The 26,752-nt window shown below is 43.0% G+C and overlaps 1 protein-coding gene across 2 annotated transcripts in view; it reads left to right on the forward strand.

Moving 5' to 3' along the window:
* Positions 1-22,398: 22,398 nt before the first annotated feature.
* Positions 22,399-26,752, forward strand: part of tlr3 (toll-like receptor 3) — a 36,394-nt gene continuing 32,040 nt past the window's right edge. Inside the window, exon 1 of one of the 2 annotated variants that reach the window (XM_060835432.1) lies at positions 22,399-22,551. The gene's annotated coding sequence lies outside the window, so the exon portion shown is untranslated. Of the gene's footprint in view, positions 22,552-22,595; positions 22,627-26,752 lie in introns of those variants that run through there. The other variant, XM_060835443.1, reaches the window with a different exon arrangement.

The following is a 26,752-nucleotide window of genomic DNA, read 5'->3' on the forward strand; positions in this document are numbered from 1 at the left end:
TCCCACATTATATCAAGTACAGCAAAGATTTGCACGACTGGTACTTGGACTCCAAGCATTAAATTATGAGGAGAGAATGCACAAGCTAGATTTGTAATCATGAATTATTTAAAGTGAAGAGTGTCTTTATCAAAATATTTCAAGATATTAAAAAGAGCATATAATAGACACTGGGTTAAAGTTTTTCCATCAGTGGGAGATCTTTGAATGAGGAGGGCTAGGTCAAAACTGAAGGCAGACTTTTCAGTATTACTGTTAGGAAACACTTATTCACACAAATGGTATGGAACAGGCCAGATCCCATTAATCAATTTCAAGAAGGCAGCTCAAACCCAAGCTTTTCTAGTTGTCTTTCGCAGTTATGAAGTGGATACTCCAGGAGTGATGCAGCTGACCCAATCACTCATTTCAAAGCAAAACAGAATTTATTTACACATGAACAGAACATAAAAGAATTTAACCTATCTGAAAACCTAATCAACTCTATCGCAATTTGATGATGCTGTTCCAAATATTGCAACATCCCCATTGTTATGGACCAGGCCAGATTCCCTCAAAACATTTCAAGAAAGTAGCCCAGACCCTAACTTTGCTAGTTGACTTAAGCAAGTGAAAGAATCAAAATGTGTGGCACTGGAAAAGCACAGCAGGTCAGGCAGAATCCGACGAGCAGGAGAGTTGACGTTTCAGGCATAAACCCTTCCTGATGAAGGAAACTCCTGAAACGTTGACTCTCCTACCCCTCGGATGCTACCTGACCTGCTGTGCTTTTCCAGAGGCACACGTTTTGACACTGATCTCCAGCATCTGCAGTCCTCATTTTCTCTTGAGCAGGTGTAATGTGGATAGTCCAGGAGGGATGTGTTGCAAAACCACTTAATTTTAAACAAAACAGAATTTATTTACAAGATTGCCAAATGAAACACAAACTAATGAGAACAGAATACTGAATAACTTAACCTATCTGAAAACCCAACAGAGCATCCTAACTCAATGATGCAATAATCCCCAAAAATACCCCTTGGCAAAAATGGTAAAATCAAACCCAGGGCTTTACAGGAGAAATATCACAAATAGAGTACCAGCATGGACCTGCTTCATTGGGTCAAGCAGCTTCAAAATATTACTGTGCTAAAACCAAATCAAACCAGAGAAAAGCTGAGCTGGGAGAACGGTCACTCCCCTTTCATTGTACAAGTGTTTTTAAAAAAAGCCATTTCCCTGAGGCAGTATCTGTTAGCTGTAATCAAATTGGCCCTAAAATCCTTCAATTTAGACTTTACGGAGTTTGTGTCTTTTACGACTTCTCTAAACAAAATCCCAAGGATAGCATAACTTTGTTAAAGGATCAGTATTGTCATATTCCTCCCCCCCCCCCACCACTTAAAAACAAATGAACCATCGATATCCAAAGATGGCTTTATTTTAAAACTCCTTAATCTGAAATTGTTCATACTCTACAACACACATATACATTACATGGACTATAAACATGCAAACATACACAACTACCCTTCCAGTTTGTTGTACTCCTACTACTGAACACCTCAGTTTCTCATTCAGGTCTCAACAATGCATCGACAATCATGTTTTGTCCTCCTGCCACATGCACAATTTTCAAATTGAATGGCTATAACAACAGTCTGGCATTATTGTCTTTAATTTCTCCACAAACTTCAATGGGTTATGGTCAGTGTATATGATTGTCTCACATTTGTTACTGGTAACATGAACATTGAAATGCTGTAATGCCAACACCCAGCTCAAAGTCTCCTTCTCAAACATTAAATAATTTTGCTGATAAACATTCAGTTTCCTGGAGAAATATCTGATGGGTCTTTCTATCTTCTTGTTGTCTTCTTGAAAGAGCACAACACCAACACGCACATCACTTGCATCGGTAGCCACCTTGAATGGCTTTGCATAAATGTGGCTAACACTGGGACAGTGGTTAACACAGCTTTTAGGATGTTGAATCCCTTCTGACAGACAGCTGTCCACTGAAACTTCTTGCCCTTTGTTATCAATTCAGTGAGTGCAGCAGCCTCACTGCTAAACGTAGATATAAACTTTCGATAAAATCCATTCAATTCCAGGAATCGTAGTACTGCTCTTTTGTTGATGGTATGGGAAACTCCCCAATTACCTTTGCTTTTGCATTATGTGGGGTCATTTGTCCATGTTCAATCACATGGCCCAGGAAGGTGACTTGGGCTTTGGCAAATTCACTTTTAGCCAGATTTATCATCAAGCCTGCCTTCCGAAGTCAATCAAACAAGTCTGATAAATGTTGCAAATGTTCCTTCTCGTTGTGACTAAAAATCACCAGGTCATCTATATACACACGACAGAGTTCGGTAATCCAGCAATTACCTTATGGCGCATTTTTCATACCAAATGCATGACATTAAACTAATACAGTCCATTCGGTACTATGAAAGCCGACATGGCCTTCACTCTTTCTGACAAAGGTACCTGCCAGTATCCTCTGAGCAAGTCCAACTTATATTTATAAGTTGCTTGGCTCATCTTCTCAACACAGTCTTCCAAATGCAGAATTGGATATGCATCAGTCTTTGTGACTGTATTGACTTTGCAACATTTCACACATAACTATTGGGTACAATCTGGTTTTGGCACCATTACGATAGGTGAGCTCCAGTCATTGTAACTCACTTCGATGATGTCATCTTGGAGCATGCATTGAATCTCCTTTTGGATCTGTGCCAACTGTAGAGGGTTATGCCAATAAGGATGTTGCTTAATCAGAATAATAATTCCTATATCTACATCATGCATAGTTAGCTTAGTATTTCCCAGTTTGTTTCCACATATTTCCCCATGTGATAGCAACAACTCTTTCAGGTCATTTTGATTTTCCTCTGGAAGGTAACTTAATTTTTGACAACTTCCTCATTGTCCAATTTAATTTGAGGAATGACTGGTTCGCAAGGTTAGACCTCATGGAATACAGGGAGAACTAGCCATTTGGATACAGAACTGGCTCAAAGGTAGAAAACAGAGGGTGGTGGTGGAGGCTTGTTTTTCAGACTGGAGGCCTGTGACCAATGAAGTGCCACAAGGATCGGTGCTGGGTCCTCTACTTTTTGTCATTTACATAAATGATTTGGATGCAAGCATAAGAGGTCCAGTTAGTAAGTTTGCAGATGATACCAAAATTGGAGGTGTAGTGGACAGCAAAGAAGGTTACTTTGGATTACAACGGGATCTTGATCAGATGGGCCAACGGGCTGAGAAGTGGCAAATGGAGTTTAATTTAGAAAAATGCGAGGCGCTGCATTTTGGGAAAGCAAATCTTAGTAGGACTTATACACTTGACAGTAAGGTCCCAGAGAGTGTTGCTGAACGAAGAGACCATGGAGTGCAGGTTCAAAGCTCCTTGAAAGTGGAGTCGCAGGTAGATAGGATAGTGAAGAAGGCATTTGGTATGCTTTCCTTTATTGGTCAGAGTATTGAGTACAGGAGTTGGGAGGTCATACTGCGGCCATACAGGACATTGGCTAGGCCACTGTTGGAATATTATGTGCAATTCTGGTCTCCTTCCTATCGGAAAGATGTTGTGAAACTTGAAAGGGTTCAGAAAAGATTTACAAGAGGATTTCAGCTATAGGGAGAGGCTGAATAATAGACAACAGACAATAAGTGCAGGAGTAGGCCATTCTGCCCTTCGAGCCAGCACCACCATTCATTATGATCATGGCTGATCATCCTCAATCAGTATCCTGTTCCTACCTTATCCCCATAACCCTTGATTCCACTACCCTTAAGAGCTCTATCCAACTCTTTCTTGAAAGTATCCAGAGACTTGGCTTCCAAAGCCTTCTGGGGCAGAGCATTCCATACACCCACCACTCTCTGGGTGAAGAAATTTCTCCTCAATTCTGTTCTAAGTGGCCTACCCCTTATTTTTAAACTATGTCCTCTGGTTCGGGACTTACCCACCAGCGGAAACATGCTTCCTGCCTCCAGAATGTCCAATCCTTTAATAATATTATACATCTCAATCAGATCCCTCTCAACCTTCTAAACTCAAGGGTATACAAGCCCAGTTGCTCCAATCTTTCAGCGTAAGATAGTCCTGCCATACCGGGAATTGACTTTGTGAACCTACACTGTACTCCCTCAATAGCCAGAATGTCTTTCCTCAAATTTGGAGACCAAAAATGCGCACAATATTCCAGGTGCAGTCTCACCAGGGCCCTGTACAGCTGTAGAAGGACCTCTTTGCTTCTATACTCAATTCCTCTTGTTATGAAGGCCAGCATGCTATTAGCTTTCTTCACTGCCTGCTGTACCTGCATGCTTGCCTTCATTGACTGATGTACAAGAACACCTAGATCTCGTTGTACTACCCCTTTACCTAATCTGCCTTCCTGTTCTTGCCACCAAATTGGATAACCACACATTTATCCACATTAAACTGTATCTTAAAGATTAACTCTTTAACACATTAAAGAGAAGAGGAAAAGGATAGCCAACTCCCATTCCTAGACGTGTAAGTAGAGAGAACACCCAACGGAGAATTCACCACAAGGGTACACAGGAAACCAACACACACAGACCAAGTCCTAAACTATGAAAGTAACCACCCCAACACACACAAACGAAGCTGCATCAGGACACTATTCAAAAGAGCCACAACACACTGCAGTACACCAGAACTGCGAAAAGAGGAAGAGGAACACCTATACAAGGTATTCGCCAAAAACGGATACCCACGCAACTTTATCACCAGATGCCTAAGAGATAGACCATGGAAAGAGGACATGCCACAACCAAAAGGACTAGCCACACTACCATATGTCAGGAGCGTCTCAGAACTGACAGCCAGACTACTTCGACCCTTAGGACTCATAACAGCACACAAGCCAACTTCCACACTCAGACAACAACTCACTAGAACAAAGGACCCAATAGCCAGCACGAGCCAAACTAACGTAGTTTACAAAATACCATGCAAGGACTGCACAAAACACTATATAGGACAAACAGGAAGACAGCTAACAATCCGCATCCATGAACATCAGCTAGCCACAAAACGACACGACCAGCTATCCCTAGTAGCCATACACTCAGACAACCAGGAACATGAATTTGACTGGGAAAACACTACCATCATAGGACAAGCCAGACAGAGAACAGCCAGGGAATTCCTAGAGGCATGGCATTCATCCACAAACTCCATTAACAGACACATGGACCTGGACCCCATATACAAACCACTACAGCTGAAACTGACACCCGGAAGCGGCAAGAACATCCATCAACAGACACATCGACCTGGACCCCACATACAAACTACTACAGCTGAAACTGACACCCGGAAGCGGCAAGAACAAACCACTATAAATACCGGAAGAAACATCACAGCAGTGCTTCACAGGAGGCTCCAATAGCACTGATGATGTTCCCTAGCCAGGGAACGAAACGTTTGCAGCAAAAACTTCCAGCTCGGCGAACAGAACCACAACAATAAACTGTATCTGCCATGCATCTGTCCACTCACCTAGCCTATCCAGGTCACCTATATTCTCCTAACATCCTCCTCATATTTCACCCTGCCACCCAGCTTTGTGTCATCAGCAAATTTGCTAATATTACTTTTAATACCTTCATCTATACCATTAATGTACATTGTAAAAAGCTGCGGTCCCAGCACTGATCCCTACAGCACACCACTGGTCACCACCTGCCATTCCGAAAGGGAGCCGTTTATCAATACTCTTTATTTCCTGTCAGCCAACCAATTTTCAATCCAGGTCAGTATTTTGCCCCTAATACCATGTGCCCTAATTTTGCTCACTAACCTCCTATGTGGGACTTTATCAAAGGCTTTCTGAAAGTCCAGGTATACTACATCCACTGGATCTCCCTTGTCCATCTTCAGAGTTACATCCTCAAAAAATCCCAGAAGATTAGTCAAGCATGATTTCCCCTTCATAAATCCATGCTGACTCTGATCTATCCTGTACTGCAATCCAGATGTGTCGTAATTTCATCCTTCATAATTGACTCCAGAATTTTTCCCACCACTGTGGTCAGACTAACTAATCCATAATTCTCTGCTTTCTCTCCCCCTCCTTTCTTAAGAAGTGGGACAACATTAGCTACTCTCCAATCTGCAGGAACTGATCCTGAATCTATAGAACATTGGAAAATGATCACCAATGCATTCACGATTTCTAGAGCCACCTCCTTCAGTACCTGGAATGCAGACCATCAGGCTGGGACTGTTTTCCCTGGAGCGTTGGAGGCTAAGGGGTGACCTTATAGAGATATAAAATCATGAGGGGCATGGATAGAATAAATAGACTAATTCTTTTCCCTGGGGTGGGGGAGTCCAGAACTAGAGGGCATAGGTTTAGGGTGAGAGAGGAAAGATATAAAAGAGACCTAAGGGGCAACGTTTTCACACAGAGGGTGGTACGGGTATGGAATGAGCTGCCAGAGGATGTGGTAGAGGCTGGTACAAGTGCACCATTTAAAAGGCATTTGGATGGGTATATGAAGAGGAAGGGTTTGGAGGGATATGGGCCGGGTGCTGGCTGGTGGGACTAAATTTGGTTGGGATATCTGGTCGGCATGGACAGGTTGGATCGAAGGGTCTGTTTCCGTGCTGTACATCTCTATGACTCTATGTCCAATTCAGAATCCTCTGAACTCGGTTCTTCCCTCTGTGCTGTATCCAATAACACCTTCTCCTCTTGCTTTCCTTTCCAGACAAAATGCTTTTTGAGCAAATTCACATGACACACTCTGAGATGTCTTTCGGTCTGGAGTCCTTCACAAATAGTTCACCGCTCAATTTCCTCTTGATTTAATAATGTCCACTAAACCTTGTTTTTAAAGGCTCACCTATAACTAGAAGTAATGCTAATACCTTACCTCTGATTGTGAAATTGCGAGTTTTTGATTTCTTTTCTGCTTTCTGTTTCATTGTTTGCTGTGATACTTTTAAATACTGTCTAGCTAACTCCCCTGCTCTATTTAATTGTCCTGAAAATTTGCTACATAGTCCAAATATGTGACCTCTGAATTCTGACTTACCAATTTCTCCAAAATCAATGTCAGTGGTCCTCTCACTTCATGCCCAAAAACTAATTCAAATGGACTGAATTTAGTCCATTCATTTGGGGCATCTCTGATTGTAAAAAGTACAAATGAAATTCCTTTATCTCCAATATCTGGGTAGCCCTCAACCTGGTCTTTAATGTCTGATGCCACCTTTCTCGTACTCCCTGCGATTCTGGTTGGGACACAGTCAATTTGAATTGTTTTATCCATATTGTTAACAAACACTGATTCCCACCTTTTATTTTAGGTAGGGGTCTTCTGCAATCAATTAAGACTTTTGCCAACGGTTCCTCAAATGCAGGAATAGGTACTAAAGGTGCAGTTTTATTACTGCCTGTGGCTTTCCAATTACCTGACATATATGACATGTCTGGCAAAATTCAACTCCATCCTTATGCAGTTCAGGCCAATAAAAATGTTTTTGTATTTTAGCTGAGTCTTTCTCACCCCTACAGGTAGCTCATGTGTCACTCACAACATCTCCTTTCTATAACCCACTGGCAATTCGACGTGATGAACTTCTGCCCATTTCTCATCTGCCTGAATGTATGATGGTCTCCATTTCCTCATTAAGATATCATTTTTATGATAATAACATTCAGGAATATATTTGGATTCTTTTTCTGTGAATGCCTTTTGATATAATTGCTTTAAATTTTCATCTTTCTGCTGTAACTCAGTTAATTTAGCTGAGCTAAAATGTCTGCTGTGTCATCTATCTGCTCCTGGCTTACCTTAACCATCTGATCAAACAGGATCTCTGTAAATTCCACTTCAACTTCCTTATCTGTAATCTTTGATCTCTCCTGTTTCAACTGATGACTTTGTGACGTTGTTACCACACAGTCAGGAAAAATCCCAAGATACGTGTCCTGTAATAGTTCAGTTGCCTGAGTTTCCACTGGCTTTTCAACCACATAGGCAGCACTCCTACCTGTGAACCAGCTATATCATTAGCAAGGACTAATTGTATTCCTGGAGCTGAGAATTTGTCCAGTACTCCTACCAGGACTTCTCCATTTCTGGTCTCACTGTGACTTCCCATCATTTTTTCTGACAATAGCCCTTCAGAGGTTCATATCTCCTTTTCTTTTAACATAACAGATTGAGATGATCCTGTGTCTCTTAATATGCAAACTCTTTACTTGCTCCTGGCTACTATGAATAAACTCTACCCTCGCAGGTGAAAGGTTTAAGAAAATCTGGCACTTGCTCCTTTATCTAGCTCCGACCAGCTTGTACATTCTGGTGCAGCTTTTTAGCGTCCACTGTGTTTTTGTTACCAGTGCGACAAAATTCACTGCCTTATGCTGTTTTCCTACATCTGGCTTCCCAGTGCTTTTCCTAAACCACCAATGCTGTGATTTCATGTGGCCAACTTTTTTGCAGTGAAAACACCAGAGCTTTTTAACTTTTCTTTTCCTTAACTGGAAGGGTTTCCTTTCAGCTCTGTGGTAAGTTATCCTTATGATCTTCACCATGATCTACCTTTCCCTTTCCATGCATGAATTTCTCTTTTCCCCAGTTTTTATCCCTCACGGATTGAAATTAACTTTGGAAGCCAAAGTTCGATTTATGGACCAACTTATAATCATCGTTGAAAATGTGTTGCTGGTTAAAGCACAGCAGGTCAGGCAGCATCCAAGGAATAGGAAATTCGACGTTTCGGGCATAAGCCCTTCATCAGGAATGAGGAGAGGGTGCCAGGCAGGCTAAGATAAAAGGTAGGGAGGAGGGACTTGGGGGAGGGGCGATGGAGATGTGATAGGTAGAAGGAGGTCGAGTCTGTTTGAGAACGTGGCTGAAGAGTTTCTGTGCAGAGGAGATGACCTGGGGGGTGCAGTGAGAGAGAGACTCACTGAAATCCTTGTAGAGGGAGGAAGAGAGCTTCTTCAAGGAAGGCATCCTTGCAAGAGGATTCGCAGTAGGTTAAAATCTTCGGGTAAAAAATGAGGTCTACAGATGCTGGAGATCACAGTTGAAAATGTGTTGCTGGTTAAAGCACAGCAGGCCAGGCAGCATCCAAGGAATAGGAAATTCGACGATCCATTTCAGCTGCTAATCTTGCCATTTTTAACTCTCTGTTCTTCCACGAGTTCTCACTTCTTCAGAAAGTGAATTTTTGAACTGCTAAGTGCCAATTTCGAAGTTGAACTCCTCTTTTTCCCGTTCCTCTCTTTTCTTTTCTCTCTTTTCCCTGTCTCTTTTTCTCTTTCCTCTGCTTTTAATCATAATTCCTTGTCTTTTGCCTCTAACTCAAGCTGCTTCATTTTCAACAGCTTCTTAGCCATCTCCAAAGGCTCTGATGGCATTTCCAGCAAAACTAAATGCTGATCTATTGCTGTAATTATCTCTCCTTTCCTCACAGAAAGAGGCAGCTCCAACTCCAGCCTGACTGCCAATTCCAACAGCTTTTCCTTGTTCACCTTTTTTAAAGCCCCAAAAGTCACTTTGTCCACCCCCAGCAAACTCTTAGTGATTGAGAGAGCCATTACTACACCAAGCACTGTTTAAACCAACAGAATTCAACACCCGGAACGCTAATGATACTAACACCTCCCACTCACTGCCTTTGAGTCCAACAACCCTGATCCCAAATTGGAACAATAGAACAAATCTCGCAAGTCGGTTATGGACCCGGCCAGACTCCCTCAAAACATTTCAAGAAGGCAGCCCAGACCCTAACTTTTCTAGTTGTTTAAGATTTGTGTAAACATAGGATAGCTGGGGAATTTCTGCAAGCATGGCACTCAGCCATGGGACTTCCATCAACAAGCACATTGACCTGTATCCAATTTACCAGCCACTACAATGGACAACCAGAACCGGCAACCGGATGCAGCAGGAATGGAACCAAATAAATTCCAGAAGAAACAGTACAGCAGCGCTTCACAAGAGGCTTCAATGCACTGAAGATGTCATTTAGATAGGGGATGAAATGCCTGCAAATCAACTTCCTAGCTCAGCAAATATACCCACAACCATGACATTTTCTGGTTGCTTTAAGCAAGTGTAAAATGGATATCCCAGGAGTGATGCAGCTGGTCAAACCGCTCAGTTTTAAAGAAAACAGAATTTATTTACACACGAACAAAAGAGAACAGAAAATAGAATAACTTAGGCAAAAGTGAGGACTGTAGATGCTGGAAACCAGTGTTTAGATCAGAGTGGTGCTGGAAAAGCACAGCAGGTCAGGCAGCATCCGGGGAGCAGGAAAATCGACGTTTCGGGCAAAAGCCTGATGAAGGATGTTATTTCTGCACCAATGGACAGCAACTTCAGGAAAGGGGCAGCTGCACAGTGAAAAAAATCACAGGTTCTTGCGGCATTGCTTTGCTATTAGTCTGACAAAAATCCCACAACGTGTATTTCATCAAAATGTTATTCAAACATACTAATTATTCAAAAATGTCTGTATTGGGGAGACATCACATAGTTTACTAGATCTTTATTTATGAACAGCATAAATTTCATCTCTGTTAACATGTTGTGAGTGACAACTTTTCAGATTAATTTCACTGGATATTGTTGCTGAGTCAAAGAATCTACTATGTTTCTTTGCTCTTCACACGATTTATGAATCAAACCAAAAATTATCAACAAGCTTCTAATGAAGATCCCATTTTAATGGAATAATTTTACCTCACAATATATGAATTTAATGATGTGGAAAACTGGAAAACACTGTTTACAGAAGACATGAAAGAGACAGAAGTTGCTGTCAATTGTATTGTACTGCATGACTGAGCTTCACAAATTTCAGCCTAGAGTTGTGTGTCTGTGAACACCACTCCAATTCTGCAATCTTAGAAAATAATAAACTACTATTAACCAGCGCTGAATTGATCGTGGTTATTTATTAAGCCAGCATGACTTGTGCCTTTGCAGTATTATCTGCTTCAATTCATTTTGTCACCTCAAAATGACGCATCAGTTAATTTCCTTGAATCATATTTTTAAACCACTTCTATTCATTCATTCAGGGAATATTGGCTTTGGTGGCCAGGCCAACATTTCCTGCCCATTTCAATTGTCCTTGAGAAGGTGAAGTGCCTTTCTAAAGCGATGCAGTTAGGTTGGTAAACCCATAATGCTTTTAGGAAGAGAGTTTCGGATGTTGACAGCGTGATGCTGATGGAACAACAACCTATTTCTGAGTCAGGATGGTGAGTGGCTTGGAGGTGTGATGAACCATGTATCTGCTACCCTTGTCCTTCTAGGTGAAAGTGGGTTTCAATGTGTAAGGTGCTGTCTAAAGATCTTTGGTGGATTTCTACAGTGCATCTTGTAGATAGTGCACACGGCTGCTACTGATGAGCAATAAAGCAGGGAATGAATGTTTGTGGATGTAGTACCAGTCAAACAAATTGCTTTGTCCTGGGTGGTGTCAAGCTTCTTAAGAGTTGTTGGAGCTGTACTCATCCAGCCAAATAGAACAACGAACAAAGAAAATTTACAGCCCAGGAACAGGCCCTTTGGCCCTCCAAGCCTAAGCCAATTCAAATCTACCGTCTAAACCTGCCGCCCAATTCCTAAGCATCTGCTCCCCAACTACTCATGCATCTGTCCAGACGCATCTTAAATGAACCTGCCTCTCCCACCTCTGCTGGCAACGCGTCCCAGACACCCACCACCCTCTGTGCAAAGTACTTGCCCCTTAAACATTTTATCTCTTATCTTGAAAGCATGACCTCTCGTTATTGAATCCTCCACCCTGGGAAAAAGCTGATCTCTATCTAGACTGTCTATATCCTTCATGATTTTGTAAACCTCAATCAAGTCCTCCCTCAATCTCCTGTTTTCAAGAGAAAATAAACCTAACCTACTCAACCTCTCTTCACAGTTAGCACCTTCCATACCAGGCAACATCCTTGTAAACCTTCTCTGCACCCTCACCAAAGCATCCACATCCTTTTGGTAATATGGCGCCCAGAATACACAGTATTCTAAATGCGGCTGAACTAATGTCTTCTACAATTTTAACATGACCTGCCAGCTCTTATACTCAATACCATACTCTTATACTCAAATGGGGATTATTCCATTACATTCCTGACTTGTGCCTTGTGGAAGATTGACAGCTTTTAAGGAGTCAGGGGGTGAGTTACTCACTGCAAGATTCCTGGCCTCTAACCTTGTCTTGTTGTTACAGTATTTATATGGCTAGCTCTGTTCAGTTTGTGTTCAATGGTAAATCCCTAAGATACTTATATCACATATTGAGGGGCATGGATAGGATAAATAGGCAAAGTCTTTTCCCTGGTGTCGGGGAGCCCAGAACAAGAGGGCATAGGTCTAAGGTGAGAGGAAAAAGATATAAAAGAGACCTATGGGGCAACTTTTTCACGCAGAAGGTGGTACATGCATGGAATGAGCTGCCGGAGGAAGTGGTGGAGGCTGGTACAATTGCAACATTTAAGAGGCATTTGGATGGGAATATGAATATGAATAGGAAGGGTTTGGAGGGATATGGGCCTGGTGCTGGTAGGTGGGACTAGATTGGGTTGGGATATCTGGGCTGCATGGACAGGTTGGACCGAAGGATTTGTTTCCATGCTGTACATCTTTATGATTATGACTAGTCTGATCTTTTTTATTTGTTCATGGAATGTGAGCATATCTTGCTTCGCCAGCATTTGTTAGCTATCTGTAACTGCACTGGAAAAGTGGGGTGAACTGCTTTCTTAAACACTGCAAGTCCTTAGGGTGTGAGGACTCCACAGATGCTGTCAAGGACAGTTACTCTCAGATCACCTCTGGGGATCAGCTCTTTTGTCCACATTTGGACGAAGGCTGTACTTTATGCCAGGAGCCTAAAAGCCCTGGCGAAACCCAGACTGGCCAGATTATTCCTTTGCAAGTGCGCCTGATAGCACTGTCATTAACCCTTAGCTGAAAGAGTGGTGAGTGGTCTGGTTGGTCTGCCCTGCTTTTAGAGTACAGGAGATGGCAGGGCAATTCGGGGAAGCAGTGTCATTGTGGTAAAATCCACATCCAGTTTGCAGCAAACAGCCAAGAATACAAACTGTATGTTTGTTGTATTTACCTTTTGAAGATAAATACCATGAGCCATCTTCTCTTTAATGGTGGCATATTACTCAGTTTTTCCCATCAACCTTTGGTTCCAGCCCACCTTGCTCAGCTCTGTTTTTTCCCTGTTGAAATTGGTTCTCTGCCAGTTGATTATTCCTGCTGTAGATCAATCAATGTAATTTTCCACTGTCATCCTAAACCTCCCTGCTACACTATCTTTCCAATGACACATTCATCCATCTTATCATCACATTTCTGTTTTCACTTGCATGTGGCACTGGGAGAAATCCAGAAGTTACTAGTTTGGAAGTCTGCTTGCTAATTTTCTACACACTTTCCTAAATTCTGATTGCAGAGCAACATCCTCTTCATATCTAAGTTGTTGGTTCCAATATGGATGATGACATTTACTTGTTCACCCTCCCCAACAATGGTGTCCAACTGCCATTTTGTGACATCCATAAACACCGCACCAGGGAAGTAACGTGACATCATGAAGTCACACCAATGGCCACAGAAATGCCTGTCTGCTCCCCTAACGAAGAAATCGCCTGGCATTACTTCTCTTCCTTTGCTCCTGTATGGCTGGCCCGCTGTGGTGTCACAGGCTTGGCTTTTGCAGCACTTTCTCAATGCATCAGTATCCAGAATGGATCACAAAATTCATACAGAGTGGAAACAGACCATTTGGCCGAACAAGTCCACACCAACCCTCCAAAGAGTAACCCATCCAGACCCATTCCCTACCCTATAACTCTATATTTACCCCTGACTAATGCATCTTATCTACACATCCCCGAACACTATGAGCAATTTAGCTTGGCCACTTTACCGAACCTGCACATCTTTTGAATTGTGGGAGGGAACCGAAGCACCCAGAGGAAACCCACGCAAACATGGGGAGAATGTGCAAACTCTACACAAGTCTAGAATTGAACCCGGGTCCCTGGCGCTGTGAGGCAGCAGTGCTAACCGCTCAGCCACAGTGCCAAATGGAAAGACAGTTACTGAGTGGGACCTCCTGCATTACCAGCTTGCAGATGAAGAGCAGTCGCCCATTCCCTTTCTGTCTGCTTACCCTTATGTATTATACATTGCTGGAGCAACTCAGATTCCTACGTTGGATGGAGTTGGCTGGGCAGCTGGTGTAATTCAGGTTGGGGCCAACAGCATGGTGTTCAAATCGTTGATTGAGCCGGCCTGGATTTGGGACCAGTCAGGTCCCTTACCAAACATATCGGGAAAATCATGGTGCTAGCCTTCAAGACAGAGAACTCAAGAAAAAACAGAGAGGATTCATTAAATAATAAAAACGCAAATAAAATTAGAAACTAAGAAAATGCACTAAATAGGAAATAAGAAAACTTAGGGAAGTGGGAAAAGGGAGATGAGACAAGAGATGTGAAACCTCTGAAGTCTGCTTCAAATCTGTGTTAAACTCGTGATGTCGGTTTCACAATTAGGTAATAAATGAAAGTTGATCTCATTGTACTTTTGATGAATTGCCTGACTCTCATTAATTGTATATTTCAGGAAAGTAATTACAAAAAAACTTGTTTCATACTTTAAAAAATACACTATTTTGACTACATTCAAACTTTGCAATAATTTTAAATGTTGCACTCGAAACCCAATTGCACAATGCCCATTTCTTGACAAGGAAAAAGGAAAAAGAGCAACAATCATGAAAGAGAGAGAGAGAGAGAGAGAAGCTGCCACAACCAATTTTTTTGTATTGAATTACATAATTACACAGAAACAGACCATTCGGCTCAACTGCTAGCTTTTCTTTTACAGTCATAGAGTAATACAACATGGAAACAGGCCCTTCAGCCCAAACTGGTCCATGCTGACCTCAATGCCCACTCAGTTTGTTCTAATTGCCCATATTTAGTCCATATGCCTCCAAATCTTTCCCATCCATATACCTATCCAAATGTTTTTTAAATGTTGCTATTGTACCTGCCACAACCATATTCTCTGCTGAAATTGTGTTGCTGGTTAAAGCACAGCAGGTCAGGCAGCATCCAAGGAACAGGAAATTCAACGTTTCGGGCATAAGCCCTTCTTCAGAAATTAATGCGAAGGTTGGTGGAGTGGAAGGTGAGCACCAGGGACGTTCTGTTCTTGTTACGGTTGGAGGGGTGGGGTCTAAGGGAGAAGATGCGGGATGTGGATGAGATGCGTTGGAGGGTCCTCCTGAGAGCAGATACGGCAGAGGCGGAGGAATAGGGAATACGGGATGGCATTTTGCTCTCAGGAGGACCAGTTCCACCATGGAACACACCAGATGGCCTCCTTCTTTAGAGATTGCAATCTCCCTTCCCACGTGGTTAAAGATGCCCTCCATATACGCACCATTCTCTGCATGAAGAAGTTTCCCCTCAGGTTCTTCCTAAATCTTTCCCCTCTCACTTAAAACCTATGCCCAATAGTTTTCAATTCCCCAACCCTGGAAAAAAAACTATATGCATCATCCTATCTATGTCCCTCATGATTTATACACCTCAATAACGTCATCCCTCACTGTCCTACATTCCAAGGAATAAAGTCCTATTTTGGCCAACCTCTCCCTATAACTCAGGCCTTCTAGTCCAGGTAACATCCTTGTAATTCTCCTTTGCACTCTTTCCATTTTAACTATGTCTTTACTATAACAGGGTGACCAAACCTGTACACAATACACCAAGTGCGGCCTCACCAACGACTTTGACAACTGTAACGTAACGTCCCAAATCATAATGCCTCGATCAATGAAGGCCAGCATGCTAAATCCCTTCTTCACCACCTTGTCTACCTGTGAGGATGCTTTCAACAAACTATGTATTTGTACTCCTAGGTCCCTCTGTTCCACAGCACTCCTCAGGACCTTACCATTTACTGTATAAGAACCCTACCTTGGTTTGACTTTCCTAAGTGCAACACTTCACACTTAGCTGTATTGAATTGCACTTGCCAATCCTCAGCCCACTTCCCCATCTGATCGAGATCCCTCTGTAATGTTTGATAACCTTCCTTGCTATCAATGATACCTTCTAATTTTGTATCACCTGCAAACTCACTCATCATTCACAACCAGATTAGTTATGTTAAATAATAAAGCTCTCAGCACTGATTCCTGTGGCACACCACTAGTCACAGGCCTCCAGTCCGAGAAACAACCTTCAACTATCACCTTCTGTTTCCACCATTGAGCCAATTTTGAATCCAATTAGCTATCTCTCCCTGGATCCCATGCGACCTAACCTTCATGATTAGCCTGTTGCGCAGGGCCTTGTCAAAGGCCTTACTAAAGTCCATATCAACAACATCCATTGCCCTACTCTCATCTATTCTCTCGTTTACTTCTTCGAAAAACTTCCCATGCACAAATCCATGCTGACTACCCCTAATCAGACCTTGACTATTCAAATGTTGGTTGGTCCTGTCCCTTAGTATCCTGTCCAACAACTTGCCTACCACTGATGTCAGGCTCACTGGCCTGTAGTTCCCTAGCTTGTCTTTGTTACCTTTCCTAAACAATGGAATATTAGCCACCCTCCAGTGTTCCAGAACCTCACCAGTGGCTTATGATGAAGCAAAAATCTCTGCAAGGGCCTCTGAAATTTTTTCCCTAGCCTCCCACAACATCCGAGGATGGGCTTGATCAGGCCCAGGGAATTTATCATCTTAATGTGCTTTAAGTCTGCAAAAACCCCTCTCTGATACTATGTATGCAGTGGGGAGAAATATTCATTAAAAATCTCCCCCGTCTTCTGTGGTTCCACACAAACAGCCATGCCAGTCTTTAGGGGGGCCTATTCTCTCCCTAGCCACCCTTTACACTTAATATTGCTTATTTGCGAAATCCACCTCATACTGTCCCTGGATTCTTGACGTCACAGTTTCAAAAGTTTCCCATTTGCCAGTCACTCCTTTTCATTCAAACAGATTCACCCAATCAACCTCTGCTAGACCCTGCCTAATGGACCCCAAATCAGCCCTGCTTTAGGAAAGCACCTTAACCTGTGGACTTCACCAATCTTTTTCCATAACTACATTAAAACTAAGACAGTATGTTCACTGGATCCAAAGGGCTCTCTGACTGACACTTCAGTCACTTACCCGATCTCAAATCCCAAGAAGAGGTCCAGTATTGCACCCTCACGAGTTGAGCTTCTACGTATTGATTTAGGAAACTTTCTTGGACACATTTGACAAATTCCACTCCATCTGAGCCTTGTACACTCTGGGTGGCCCAGTTAATACAGGCAAAATTAAAATCTCAACAAATACTACTCTATTATTCCTCCAGGTGTCTGCAATCTCTCGACACATCTGCTTCCCTCATGCCTGCTGGCTATTTGGGGATCTATAAGACAGTGACTATCCCATCCTTGTTTCTAAGTTCTAACCATATAGCCTCATTGGATGACTCCTTAAGAATATTCTCTCCAAACACTGTTGTTATGTCCTCCCTTATCAAAAGGGCAACTTCTTTCTTCTCGCTTACTTATACGTCTTCACATCTGTAGCTACTGCATCCAGGAACACTGAGCTGCCAGTCCTGCCCTTCTCTCAGCCATGTTTCTAGCATTGCTATAATATCACAATCTCCAGAGCCAATCCATGCTCTGAGCTCTCCTGCCTTACCAGTCAGGTCCCATGCATTGAAATAAATGCACTTTAAACCAGAAGTCTTTTCCCTCACTTTACTGTGCGCCTGGCTCTCCTGAATAGTGAACTTGCTCTCGATGGCTAATGTATTTTCTCCTGAATTCTCAATGGTCTCTCTCTTATTCATAGTCTCACCAACCCCCCCACCACCCCCAAACCCGCCAAACTAATTTAAACCCTCCCATGTAACACTAACAAATCTCCCCGCAAGGATATTGGTTCCCCTCCAGTTCAAATGCAACTCGTCCCTCTTGTACAGGTCACCTCTAGTCCAGAAGCGAACCCAATGACCCAAGAACTGAAAACTCTACCCCCTACACCAGCTCTTCAGCCATGCATTTCTATTTCTATCCTCACCGGCGTGTGGCGCTAAGAGTAATCCAGAGATCACGACCCTCGAGGTCCTGCTTTTTAACTTCTTACCTAGGACCTTATACTCATTTCACAGGACTCCATCCTTTTGTCTACCTATGCCATTTGTATTGATGTGCACAATGACTTCTGGCTATTCACCTTCTCTCTTCAGAATTTTCTGCAACTACTCAAAGACATCCTTGACCCTGGCATCTGGGAGACAGCACACCATCCTGGTGTTTTTTCCTATGGCCACAGAATCTCCTGTCTTTCCCCTTCACAATTGAGTCTCCTATCAGTGTCGCTCTGTCTGACTGCACCCTTCACCTCTGAGTCTCAGAGCTGGTCACTGACGTGACTGCTGCTGCTAACCCCTGAAAGGTCATCCCCTGCCAACAGTATACCTGTTATTGAGTGGAATGGCCATAGGGGAACTCTGCATTGACTGCACTCCCTCCTTATCTTTTCTGGTGGTCACCCAGTTACTTGCAGCCTGCACCTTAGGAGTGACCACTTCACTACAGCTCTGATCAAAGATGTTCTCTGCACCCCACATGATCCCTAACATGGTCTGTCAGGAGCTGCAGGTGGGTGCATTTCGCATAGGTGTAGCTACCAGGGACACTGGAAGTTTCCCTGATAGCCCACATTCTGCAAGAGGAGCATGCCACTGCTGCCTTCTGCTGTGACAGAAAGAAAGCAGAGTTAAAGAGCCCTTATGCTTTTACCTGTACCTCTGCTCAGCCTCCTCATGCCAAAACCTCTCCAGCAAAGGACTCAGCTCTTCCACTCTAACACTGGCCCACTCCCTTAATGGCTGCTCCCTTGTAGACCTTTACATTGCCAGTCTTTCTCTTCACACAGCCTTTTGTTTTGACCAGGCTATAGTACAACAGGTTTATTTGGAAACACTAGCTTTCAGAGCACTGATGAAGTTGTGTGATTTTTAACTTTGTCCACCCCAGTCCAACACCGGCACCTCCACATGCCTTTTTGTTTGGTCAGAGGAGATGGGAGGGTGGGAAACACCAATGTAGTGTTTCAGGTTTAACCAACCTTGACACCAGGTTCTGTCTGACCTGCTACATTCCTGATAACTGGGGCCATGTTTTATTTAGCAATGCTGAAATACTCAAGCTGTCAGAGTGCTATACTGTTGGAGGCCTTCATTCCAAAGATGTGAAACCAATGGTCTGTGTACCCTCTCAAGTCCATGTAAGAGATCCCACAGCAAAGTTTGGAAGAATGGGGTGTTTCCCCCAAGCATGGGTCACGATTTATCACTCAACTGACATCAGTTTAACATATTATCTATTCATTTGTCAGATTTCTGCTTGTGGGAGTTTGCTGGAACCAAATTGACTGTTCAGTTTCACACAATGCAAAAGTATTTCATTGGTTCTGAAATCCTTTCAGCATTCGCAAATTTTGTTATGAACTGTAGATGTGCCTTTCATTCTGTCTTTCCTTTGCCATTATAGGTTTGCAAGGCTCTGCCATCCGAGAATGCAGATGTTAAATCACAGACAGAATACCAATTCCTGTGATCTTGAATCAAGTATAGTATTCTCTGATAAAAGTAAAATATCTCAAACAAGATTAAAAGAATTCTGAAAATGTGATTCCCTCCCAACAGAAGTAGGATCACTGATTCAGCAAATCATAGAGGTTTACTTCAACACATTAGCTACTTAACCATTCCTGTAAAAAAAACTATTCACTTAGTCCTATTCCCCTATAACCTTTGAACTGTCTGATATGGTTCAATTGATAGCATGCTTATTGCGGAGTCATAGGTTCTTTGAGGTTAGATTAGATCCCTTTTCAGATTTTTAAAATTTATTCATTTTGTGGGATGTGGACATCACTGGTTGGCCAGCATTTATTGCCCATCTCTAGTTGCCCTTGAGAAGGTGATGAACTGTCTTCATGAACTGCTGCAGTCCACCTGCTGTGAGTTGACCCACAATGATATTAGAGAGGGAATTCCAGGATTTTGATCCAGCAATGGTGAAGGAATGACCAGATGGTTCTGAGTTGGGATGGTGAGAGGCTTGGAGGGGAGCTTGAAGGTCATGGTGTTCCCATATATCTGCTGCCCTTGTCCTTCTAGATGGAAGTGGTCGTGGGTCTGGAAAGATCGTCGGTAAATCTCTACAGTGCATCTTGTAGATAGTGCACACTGTTGCTACTGAGCTTGTGTTGGAGGGAGTGGATGCTTAGGGATGTAGTGACAATCAAGCGGCTGCTTTGTCCTGGATGGTGTCAAGCTTCTTGAGTGTTGTTGGGGCTGCACTCATCCAGGCAAGTGGGGAGTATTCCATCACATTCCTGACTTGTGTCTTGTAGATGGTGGACAGGTTTTGAGGAGTCAGGAGGTGAGTTACTTGCTGCAGTGTTCCTAGCCTCCGAGAAATTCTTATCAGAATTTGAGCAGAAAAATCAAAAGTGACACTCCTGTGTAAAAAGGATGTGCGAGCTGTCTCTTGGCTGCAATTCTAAACTGAGATGGTTCTGCCTGTTTCAGTGAATGCAAAATATTCCAAAGAAATTTATTTCCACCATATTTCAACGAAGTTCAAGGGTTTGGTTCCTGATAGTCTGGTGACTATTTATCCCTCAGTCAATATCAACGAAAACAGACAATCTTCGTATGATTAAGTTTCTTTTTGTGGGAGCTTGTGGTGACTATGCAACCCGACTGCAGCGTTTCCACATTGGAACGGTGGTCACATGTCAAAAACACTTTATTCTGGGATTTCTACGGTTCATGAAAAGTACTACATAAAACTATTTTATTTTTCTTTGTTCTTCAAATTTGTTTTAAACACTTTTGAATATTGTCAAACTATTGGCTGCACCAGCAATCAATGTAGACAATCAGCTGACCTTGTAATGTGACTCATTTGCACTTACTTTCAGAGATAAACATGGGCTTCAAATAAAAAGAATCATTTACTGAAGCTCCCGGAAGCTCAGGAGCCATACTTTCTCCATAGCAACACCTCAGCCAACCAGAATGATGGAAACTAATCAGCACATTTTTCTCCTGTGGTATAAATACTGTGGGGTGCCATGGTTAGCACTGCTGCCTAACAGGGACCTGGATTCAATTCCAGCCTCACGCAACTGTCTGTGTGGAGTTTGCACATTCTCCCTGTATCTGCATTGGTCCCTTCTGGGTGCTCCACTTTCCTCTCTCAGTCCAAAGATTTGCAGATTAGTTGAATTGGCCATGCTAAATTGTCTATAGTGTGCAGGCAAGTTGGTTTAGCCATAGGAAATGCAGGGATAGGGTAGGGGGCTGAGTCTGGGTGTGATGCTCTTCAGTGAGTCAGTGTGGTCTTATTGGGCCAAATTGCCTGTTTTCACACCATAGGGATTCCATGAAAATTATGTTGATCATCTGAAATTTGGCATTCGGACATTTGCCCTGATTTATGCAAGATGAAAAGCTTCATCAATATGTCTCTCTATCAGAAATATTCAACTTCTTAACTACCAAGCAATTGTTTAAAAAAAAGTTTTTGTTTACAGATTCTGCTGCTCTCCTTGTTTCTAGTAGAGGATTCATATCAGAAGGTGGTGCCACCTTCTCAGGAGTGATTAGGGTGGATAACAATTATTAACTTTGCCTGCGGTAATCACACACCATTTGTTTTTACCAAGCCAGCCTGGACAGTGGCTTTAATTGATACCCTTCAGTTACAGAGACACTAACTAGTGCTAATTGTAATTAACTTACTAACCCCACTCCCAGTTACAAGCTTTCAGATCTCTTTGCCCCTCTTCTGTTCCAGTGACAGAAATTTGACATCAAGATTTTAATAATTAGGGGTATGAGTTGACATCCAAGCAAATGTGGCATTTGTAACTGTCCCCTTGGACCTGGCTCAACTCCAACCTGTAATCTCTTATTCCTCACTCCAATGAGAAAGAGTTAAAAATAAACATTGCTGGAGAAACTCAGCAGGTCTGGCAGTATCTGGAAAGAAAGCAGAATTAACGTTTTGGGGTCCTTCTTCAGAACATGAAGGATCATTGTTTCGCAGTGCTAGAGCTGAGACATTTCCGGGGTGTCCCTCCTGCCTCGAATTGCTTCACAATTCTCTCAGCATTTGGCCGGTGGAGCCTCAGCGGGAGTTTCCCCAAGAGCCAAAGAATTCCTCCGTCCCACAATCCCCGCCTCTTCGAAAGTGAAAGTGAACAGAAGGGAAGTTGTCCAGGATCCAGGTGCCTAAAATTAGCTGCGACCACAAACTGCCATCACACAGGGAACGAGACTCCGAATGCAGAACCGGTATCAGCCAACTTCCCCTCAACGCCTGCACCAAATATTCACCTTGACTTGTAGGCACTGACGCGGTTGCATAATGTCCGGACACGGGGCAATGAGAGACCAGTAACCTAAAGGTGAGGATTAAAGTATTGAGGGTGAAGCCTGACCTGATGGCAGGGTGAGCGGGAAACGGAGATGAAGCTGCAGCGGTGAGTAGCAGCTCCAGGTCACGCTTAACCCTGGATGAATTCACTGGCGCTTTCGTGGCAGTTTCAATGTATCATTGCAACCATGCCGACCCTTTTGTTTGCGGTATAAGCTTAGATTTGACTTTAAAATGTCCATCTGTGTTACATGTAGATATATGTACCTGTATATCTGCGTTGACAGAATTGCAGCTCAAGTTGCACCAGTACTGAAGGGCCCATCTGTTTGGCCATTCAGTCAGACCATGGCAAGTCTGATAATCCATTGGCTACTTTTCTGCCTTTTCTCCAGAACTATACTCATTGGAATTTAGAAGAATGGCGGGGGAGGGGGGTAGATTTTACAAGCACATTTAAAGTTATTGAAAGGAATAGGTAAGATAGAAGCAAGGAGATTGCTTCCACTGGCAGGTGAAACTAGAACTAGGGAGCAGGGCCCCAGAATACAGGGGAGCATCCTGGGATGCTGCCTGACCTGCTGTGCTTTTCCAGCACCACACTCTGGACTCTAATCTGCAGCAACTACAGTCCTCACTTTTGCCACAAAATGAGGGGGAGCAGATTTCAGGACTGACTGGAAGAGGAACTTCATCATCCAAAGGGTTGTGAATCTGTGGACTTCCCTGTCCGTTGAAGTAGTTGAGGCTACCTGATTGTATTTGCCTTAAAAACATCCAGACAGATTTTTAAACAGTAATGAAACTAAGGTTTATGGTGAGCAGGCATGTAAGGGGAGCTAAATCCACAAAAAGATCAGCCAGGGCAGGCTCACTCTTGCTCCTCTTTCTTACGCTGTTGTAACCCTTGATTCCCTTACCCAGTCAACAATCCATTTAGTGCCATTCCCTTACCTCTTTTCCCTAACCCTGCACATTCTTCCTTTTCAGGTGACAGTTCAGTTCTGCCTTGGATATCTCCGTTGAAGTTGTCCCTGCTGTCCTCTCCAGCAGTGCATTTGGGTCTTGACCCTGTAATAGCTTTCCCTCATTATGCTTTGCGCTGAAAATGTGTTGCTGGTTAAAGCACAGCAGGTCAGGCAGCATCCAAGGAACAGGAAATTCGACGTTTCGGGCAAAGGGCTTTTGCCCGAAATGTTGAATCTCCTGCTACTTGGATGCTGCCTGACCTGCTGCGCTTTAACCTAAAACACATTTTCAGCTCTGATCTCCAGCATCTGCAGACCTCACTTTTTACCCTCATTATGCTTTACCAATTATTTTAAATCTGTGGCCTCTCGTTCTTGCCCATGTTGCAAGTGGTACCAGTTTCTCCCTGTCTGTTATGTCCAGGCCCCGTGTGATTTTGAATACTTTTTTTCAGATCTCCTCTCATGCTGCTCCTAGCTGGAAACTGGGATTGGGAGATCAGGTCCTTGATTTGACCGGTGCAGATTTGATGGTCCAAAGAGCCTTTTTCTGTGCCCTGGACCTCAATGAACTTCTAACGAACTTCTTCCATCTACTTTCGTAACTGAATCTCCTCATCCCTTGAAGCATTCTCATTAATCGTTTCTACACTCATGAGCACTGTTTTCCTGTACAACTGCGTTTTAACTTATTCTTTCATTTGCAAGTAGCTGACTCACATTTCTACTTTATAGAATTGTAAAAGCCAATATGGTCCTTTGTGAATGATAGGAGGTTTGTATATTCATTTCCCCTCCCCCCACCTTGTCTCAGTCAGTTCCCTCAACTCAGCACCGCCCTCCTAACCTGCAATCTTCTTCCTAACCTCTCCGCCCCCACCCCACTCCGGCCTATCACCCTCACCTTGACCTCCTTCCACCTATCACATCTCCATCGCCCCTCCCCCAAGTCCCTCCTCCCTACCTTTTATCTTAACCTGCCTGGCACCCTCTCCTCATTCTTGATGAAGGGCTTATGCCCGAAACGTCGAATTTCCTATTCCTTGGATGCTGCCTGACCTGCTGTGCTTTAACCAGCAACACATTTTCAACTGTGATCTCCAGCATCTGCAGACCTCATTTTTTACCCTTGTATATGTACATGTCCAGTTGAGATACAAAGCATTACAAAACATTTACAGGTATAACAGGAGTGCTAAAACAAAGTGATTTAATGTTACATTGCTATAAATGTCTTTAAAATTCAATCTGAGGTTGAGAGAAAGACCTGGCCTTTTTTACAGTACCTTTCATGTTTTCAGATTGTCCCAAAACACCACCAACATTAAAATACTTTTGAAGTATAGTCAATGTTGTTCTGTAGGCAGCTGTTGCATTTATATATCACCATGAACAGTTAACTTTCACAGAGAAAGGTCCTGCAAACAGTAATGATCTGACAGCTGAGGTGATTAGTCTTGGGGTTTTTTGAGGATAAATATCAACCCAAACACATGCCAATTTGAGTCGAAAAGTGTGGTGCTGATCTCCAACATCTGTACCCTCATCTTCTCCTGCATGCTGATTTGAACCGATTTCAGAAAGGAAGGTTGTGAAACAGTCATGACCAAGTACTGTATTGAGATGGTAGGTGTGTTAGACAGGGACACATGTACATGAACCTCCAGAAAACATTAACAACAGTAAATTACCAGAACAGACTAGTTGGCATTAACCCTTTCCCCGACGACTTTTTTTGGAGAAAACTTTTCATTTTCAGACAAATTTTTTAATTGCTTTTTTTAATAGTATTTTTAATGCTTGCACTCTCATCTGATGTATCCAAGCTTCTAATAGAAGGTTCATACTCATTGTCATCTTCTGAGCTCGACATCTGGGCGTAATTTGTAAAGAAAACACAGAAAAACCCGAATGACAGTGTGTGCCCAAAAGTGGTGCGTCGACACTTCTTGCAATGCCTGAGGCGGAAGAGACATAGCTACCAGACGTATGAGTCACCGAATATACTCATTTCTAGTTGAGAAGGCCCCAAAAATGCCGAGAATTGACATATAAACTCGTCTGTGGCTGTTTTTGAAATTATATGTTTTGAACGAGTTTACTCGTCGCACTCTGAAAAAGACAAATTGGGTGAAGACAAATTAACTCGTCTTGGCTAGGTAAGGGGTTAAATTAGGGGAAAGGTGTGAAATTGGAATTAAAGCAAAAGGAAAGGAGAAAGGAATCAGAGGGCGGAATCTCCTGTTGTGCAAGTTAAATTTGGCATTGGGCATGGAAGTGAACATCCAGTCAAAAAACTTTTTTCCGCATGATTATATATTTCCAGCTTATTATGTATACATTTGTAAGTAGCTCCTTGGTTTGTGCAATGGGAGTTAGCAGGAAGTTGACACCTTTGCTTATGTGATTGAAAATCATGGTGGTATAGTTAAATGTCATCTTTAAAGCAAGGCCTTCATTCACTGAAAGCCAGCAGCATCACTCAGGCTTTTGCAGTAGGCACCCGCAGCTAAAGTAGCACTTACCACACAAATGCCAAGTTATGACCATCTCCAATAAAATCTCCGAGGAGAAAGTGAGGACTGCAGATGCTGGAGATTAGAGCTGAAAATTTGTTACTGGAAAAGCGCAGCAGGTCAGGCAGCATCCAAGGAGCAGGAGAATCGACGTTTCGGGCATGAGCCCTTCTTTAGGAATGGGCATTCCTAAGGGCATTCCTGAAGAAAGGCTCATGCCCGAAACGTTGATTCTCCTGCTCCTTGGATACTGCCTGACCTGCTGCGCTTTTCCAGCAACACCGTTTCATTTCCAATAAAAGACAACCTAATCACTGCCCATTTGACATTCAATGGTATTGCCATCACTGAATCCCCAATTATCAACATCTTTGGGGTTACTATCCACCAGAAACCTAACTGGAATGACCTTATAAGTACATGGCTACAACAGCAGGTCAGAGGCTAGGAATACTGCAGCGAGTGACTCACCTGACTCCTCAAAGCCTATACAACATCCATACGGCACAAGTCAGGAATGTGATGGAATACTCACCACTTGTGTGCCTGGGTGCAGCTACATCAACACTCACAAAGCTTGACACCATCCAAAGCACCTTGCCTGATTGGCATCAAATTCAAAAATATCTACTCCCTCCACCACCAATACTCAATAGCAGCAGTGTCTACAATCTACAAGATGCACTGCAGAAATTTACCAAAGATCCTTAGACAGCACTGTCCAAACACAGGACCACTTCACCTCGAA

Source organism: Hemiscyllium ocellatum, chromosome 2 (assembly GCF_020745735.1).
Source record: "Hemiscyllium ocellatum isolate sHemOce1 chromosome 2, sHemOce1.pat.X.cur, whole genome shotgun sequence".
In the NCBI taxonomy this organism is placed as follows: domain Eukaryota; kingdom Metazoa; phylum Chordata; class Chondrichthyes; order Orectolobiformes; family Hemiscylliidae; genus Hemiscyllium; species Hemiscyllium ocellatum.